The sequence below is a fragment of the Rattus rattus genome, chromosome 5 (assembly GCF_011064425.1).
Source record: "Rattus rattus isolate New Zealand chromosome 5, Rrattus_CSIRO_v1, whole genome shotgun sequence".
NCBI lineage: Eukaryota > Metazoa > Chordata > Mammalia > Rodentia > Muridae > Rattus > Rattus rattus.
Window position 1 is genome coordinate 142,703,857 of NC_046158.1, and position 6,175 is coordinate 142,710,031.

The following is a 6,175-nucleotide window of genomic DNA, read 5'->3' on the forward strand; positions in this document are numbered from 1 at the left end:
CTTCCTGTAAATGCTTTACCACATTGACTACATTCATAAGATCTCTCAATTGTATGTGTTTATTTTATGGTATTTCAGATCACTGCTTCATGCAAAGGCTTTACCACATTGAATGCAATCATATGGTTTCTCTGAGACCACCCATTCCTGCAAAGGTATTACCACACTTGTTACATTCATAGTGTTTCCCTCCTGTATGTGTTCTCATATGATATTGGAGATTACCCCTTCCTGCAAAGGTTTTCCACATTGGTTACATCCATAGTTGCTTCCATTCTTCTTCATGCATTTGAAGATGATTGCAGTGTTGAGGGCTTCATCCTATGGATGATATTCAGAGGATTTCTTTTTCCTATGTTTTCCTTAAAGTTCTTGCATAGTATTGTGACTTGTAAAATTATTAGCACATTTCTTAAATTCACAGTGTTTTTCTCCAAGGTGTATTCTTTTAAGTGTCAGCGAATGAATGTTTGCATCAAAGCCTTTTCCATAGTTGTTACTTTCAGAGGGCTTCTATACAGTATGTGTTCTTTCATGTTTTAAAGATGACTTTGATGTACAATGCCATGAACACTTTGATTACCGTAATCAAATTTCTCCTGGGAATGTGGTCTTTTCTCTATTTTGAGACCACTGCTTTATTAAAAGCTTTTCCACATCTGTTAACTTCAAGTTTCTCCCCTGTATATGTTCTTGTATGATACCAGAGACCACTCCTTCCTGCAAAGTCCATCGCACACTGGTTATATCCATAAGGTTTCTTTCCTGTATTTGTACTTTAATGTATTTAGAGACCATGGCTTTGAAAACACTTTATCACCGTGGCACATTCATAGGGCTTCTCTCCTGTATTTGTTCGTTTATATATCTGAAGAACATTGCTATATCAATAAGCTTTACCACCTTGTTTACATTCATAAGGATTCTCTCCTTTACATGTTTGTTTATGAATTTTGAGGTCACTGTTTCACGCAGAGGCATTATTACAATGATTACATTAATAGGGTTTTTCTCATGTATGTATTCTTCTCTGGTACTGGTGATCAATCCTTCGTTCAAAGGCTTTCCCATGTTGAATACATTCATAGTGTTTCTCTCTGGTATGTCTTCTTGTATGATATTGGAGACCAGCCCTTCCCACAAAGGGTTTACCACACTGGTTTCATTCATAGGGTTTTTCTCCTGTATGTATTGGATTATGTATTTGAAGAACATTTCTATTTGAAAAAGCTTTACCACATTGGTTATATTCATAGGTTTTCTCTCCTGTTTGTATTCTTCTGTGGTACTGGAGATCACTGCTTCCTGCAAAGGCTATACCACATTGAATACATTCATAGCATTTCTCTCCTATAAGTCTTCTTCTATGGTACTGGAGATCACTGCTTCGTGCAAAGGCTATACCGCATTGAATACATTCATAGGGTTTCTCTCCTGTATGAGTTCTTGTATGACATTGGAGACCAGCCTTTCCTACGAAGAGTTTAATACACTGTTTACATTCATAGGGTTTCTATCCTGTATGAGTATGTTTTTGCAATTTGAATACATTGCTATATGAAAAAGCTTTACCACAATGCTTACATTTATAGGGGTTCTCTCCTGTATGTGTTCGTTTATGTGCTTGGAGATGACTGCTTTGTACAAAGGCTTTACCACACTGGATACATTCATATGATTTCTCTCCTGTATGTGATTTTCTTATGATATTGGTGATTACCCCTTCCTGCAAATGTTTTAACACACTGTTTACATTCAGAGGTTTTCTGTCATATATGTGTTTCTTTATGTGTTTGGAAAACACTGATACATGTAAAAGCTTTCCCACAATGCTTACATTCACAGGATTTCTCTCCTATTTGTGTTCGTTTATGTGCTTGGAGATGACTGCTTTGTACACTGGCTTTACCACACTAGATACATTTATTGAGCTTCTCTTCTGTATGTGTTCATGTATGTATTTGGAGACTAACGCTTCGTGCAAAGGCTTTACCACATTGATTACATTTATAGGATCTCTCTACTGTATGTGGTTTTTTTTATGGTATTTCAGATCACTGCTTCATGCAAAGGCTTTTTCACATTGAATACATTCCAATGGTTTCTCTCCTTTTTGTGATTTTTTATGATATTGGAGACAACCCATTCCTGCATAGGTATTACCACAGTGGTTACATTCTTAGGGTTGCTCTCCTGCATGTGTTCTTATATGAAAAAGTGGGGAAGAACCTTGAACACATGGGCACTGGAGAAAAGTTCCTGAAGAAAACACCAATGGCTTATGCTCTAAGATCAAGAATCTTGACAGATGGGATGTCATAAAACTACAAAGCTTCCGTAAGGCAAAGGACACTGTTGTTAGGACAAACTGGCAACGCACAGATTGGGAAAAGATCTTTACCAATCCTAAAACTGACAGAGGTCTTATATCCAAAATATACAAAGAACTCCCGAAGTTAGACAGCAGGGAGGCAAATAACCCTATTAAAAATGGGGTTCAGAGCTAAACAAAGAATTCACAACTGAGGAATGCCGAATGGCTGAGAAGCACCTAAAGAAATGTTCAACATCTTAAGTAATAAGGGAAAAGCAAATAAAAACAACCCTGAGATTCCACCTCATACCAGTCAGAATGGCTAAGATCAAAAACTCTAGTGACAGCAGATGCTGGCGAGGATAAGGAGAAAGAACACTCCTCCATTGTTGGAGGGATGGCAGACTGGTACAACCATTCTGGAAATCAGTTTGGAGGTTCTTCAGAAATTTGGACATTGCACTACCTGAGAACCCAGCTATACCTCTCTTGGGCATATACCCAAAAGATGCCCCAACATATAACAAAGACACATGCTCCACTATGTTCATAGCAGCGTTATTTATAATGCCCAGAAGCTGGAAAGAACCCAGATGCCCTTCAACAGAGGAATGGATACAGAAAATGTGGTACATCTACACAATGGAATACTTCCCTGCTAACAAAAACAATGCCTTAATGAAATTCATAGGCAAATGGGTGGAACTGGAAAATATCATCCTGAGTGAGGTAACCCAAACACAGTAAACATACATGGTATGCACTCATTGATAAGTGGATATTAGCCCAAGCGTTCGAATTACCTTAGATGCACAGAACACATAAAACCCAAAAAGGATGACCAAAATGCAGATGCTTCACTCCTTCTTTAAAAGGGGAACAAGAATACCCTTGGGAGGGGATAGGGAGCCAAAGTTTAGAAGAGGGGCTGAAGGAATGCCCATTCAGAACCTGCCCCACATGTGGCCCATACATATACAGCCACCAAACTAGATAAGATGGATGAAGCAAAGAAGTGCAGGCTGACAGGAACCGGATATAGATGTCTCCTGAGAGACACAGCCAGAATTCAGCAAACACATAGGGGAATGCCAGCAGCAAACCACTGAACTGAGAACGGGACCCCTGTTAAAGGAATCAGAGAAAGGACAGAAAGAGCCAAAGGGGCTTGAGACCCCATACGAACAACAATGCCAACCAACCAGGGCTTCCAGTTACTAAGCCACTGCCCAAAGACTATTCATGGATGGACCCTGGGATCCTACTGCATACGTAGCAATGAATAGCCTAGTAAGGACACCAGTGGATGAGGAAGCCCTTAGTCCTGCCAAGGCTGGACCCCTATTGAACAGTATTCGTGGAGAGAGGGTGGAAAAGGGGGGAGGATTGGGAGGGGAACACACATATACAAGGGGAGGTGGAAGGGATAGGAGGATGTTGGCAAGAAAACCAGGAAAGGGAATAACATTTCAAATGTAAATAAGAAATATCCAATTTAATAAAGATAAGAGAAACATTGAACACATTAAAAAAAAGAAATAAATAAATGAACAAAAAGTATATGGTGAATAGCACATTTAATATGGATTATTTGCTCATAACAAAGTTATGGACAATTATTTATGACCTAATCAATTTGTTTACCATTTGCAATACCCACATGGCATGTCATTGAACAGACTGGCATTTCTATACCCTGGCTCTACTGGGTTAGATTCAAATAGGAATATGCCTATTTGACCCCGTTTTGTATATTTGTACTTAAGAGAATGCTTTACAAACACAAATTAGATACAAGACATTGACATATTTTGTTGTGTGGGATTCATTTCTCATCCATAATTTAAAGCAGTGTTCCTTTTACATTACTGCATTTCTTTAATCTTGTGAGACATTTTAAATTCCTTCAGAGGCATATCTATATCAACATGCAAATGGAAATTACCTTCCATGACTTCTGGATTTTTGAAAATGTTCTTCAATTTTATGGTCTTCCCAAATGTAGCCTGAAGTATAGTACCAGAGGAAATATGTTACACTATTGGATTATATGGAAAATTTAAGTTATTAACTTGAATGTAGTTTAGAACCATGACTGATTCATTCACCTCATTCTTCCACATTCTCAAATGAATAAACAAAAACAAATAACAATAACAAAATGTTGCCCCAACATTTTAGAGAGTAAGAAATAAAAATTACTGCATTACCTATAGCAGTGAGATTCCTATGTCTCCAGCATCACACCTTTGTAGAGACTTTTCTGAGAAGGATCCAGCAAAGCCCACTCTTCCTTGATGAAGTTCACATGCACATCATCATAGGTCAATACATCCTAAAAGACCCAATACATGTGTACAGAAGAAAGCATGATACTGATAGAAATGTCAATGTTTACTTCACAATGAATATTTGCTTACTCACCTGACAACCACATCATATTTTTATACAATAACCAGACAGATAAACTATAAAAACCTAAGTTAATATAAAAGCAAATAAATGGTTCCAGGGAACCTAATGACTCACTATTAATATATTGGGTATGGAATGATGTAGGGTGATGTCAGACCTTCCAACTTACTGTTCCCAGAGACTCAGTACTCAACAGTGACCTTAGGACTGAAGATTCCTCTCACCGGTACATCACTCCTGTAGATGAAATAGACCATTTCCAACTGCCCTTTACGTCTTGGCCCATATCTTTGTCTCAGCACCCAAATATGGGCAGAAACCCCATGCTCCATCTAGGGCATGTCTAGAACTCCATGTTTGGAGTTCTTAACTTGCCAAGGTCCCCACACACAACCTAGCAGAGGCTTTCTGAAAATATCACAAAGTAACTCTGATTTCTAAAGTGTTATGCAGAGGAATGTGTGGCCTTGGTAGTCACCTGAAGAGACGCATTCTCTTCTGAATGGCTGGCATGTTAGGAGGTTCTGATGAGTGTGTAAATCTTGAGTGACATGAGCACCACCCATAGGATTAGAGGTTGCTGAAGGGACATACCATTGTATTTCCAGCCTTGGACAATCCCTTTTCCATCTGCAGATTTGCAACTCAGTGCACTAGTGCCTCTCCTCAGATAGCTTAACTGCCTATTCTCTTGTGAAGTCCCTAGGAGGAATTAAGATTCCTGATCCCTCATGCTAAACTGCATGATTCCACACTGTATTCATTTCTTTGCAAATTTGAAGCATGCCTGAGCTCCTATTACATTCCTAGGTTGATATGTCCCCTACTTCTTCCTAATGCTACATGCAATGGATCCTGGGAACTGTTGCTTCCCAGGCATCTGGGATTTTCTACTGGCTGTCCCAGTTCCCCTTCCCCCACTTGTACAAGCCTTCAATTTCCTGAACCTCCCTTATCTCTTCCAACAATTGATCCTTGGCCATTTACCCTATCTATTTCTTACAGGATCCTCACTCCCTCTACCTCCTATGATTATTTTGTTTCTTCTCTTAAGGAGGAGTGAAGCATACACACTGTTATCTTCCTATTCTTGAGCTTCATATAGTCTATAAGTTCTTTCATGGCTTCTGAGCTTTTTTCCAATATTTACTTATCATGGATACATAACATTTGCCTTCTTTCGAAACAGAGTTACCTCGTTTAGGACAATACCACTCAGGAAATCAATCTAGTGTTTCCTCAGAAAATTGGAAATACTTGTATCTGAGGAACTAGATATACCCAAAAGATGCTCAAACATGTAGCAAAAATGCACTCTCCACTCTATTCATAGCAGCCTTATTTATAAGATTTTCAATGTAAATATATAAAATATCCAAGAAATATAAATTTGTAATAAAAAAGGTGTATCAATAAATATAACTTTAAAAACACATCAGCAAACTG

At 38.5% G+C, this 6,175-nt stretch overlaps 1 pseudogene; it reads right to left on the reverse strand.

The window, feature by feature from the left end:
* Positions 1 to 4,255: 4,255 nt before the first annotated feature.
* On the reverse strand, positions 4,256 to 4,986 carry LOC116901069 (annotated as a pseudogene).
* Between the last annotated feature and the right edge of the window lie 1,189 nt (positions 4,987 to 6,175).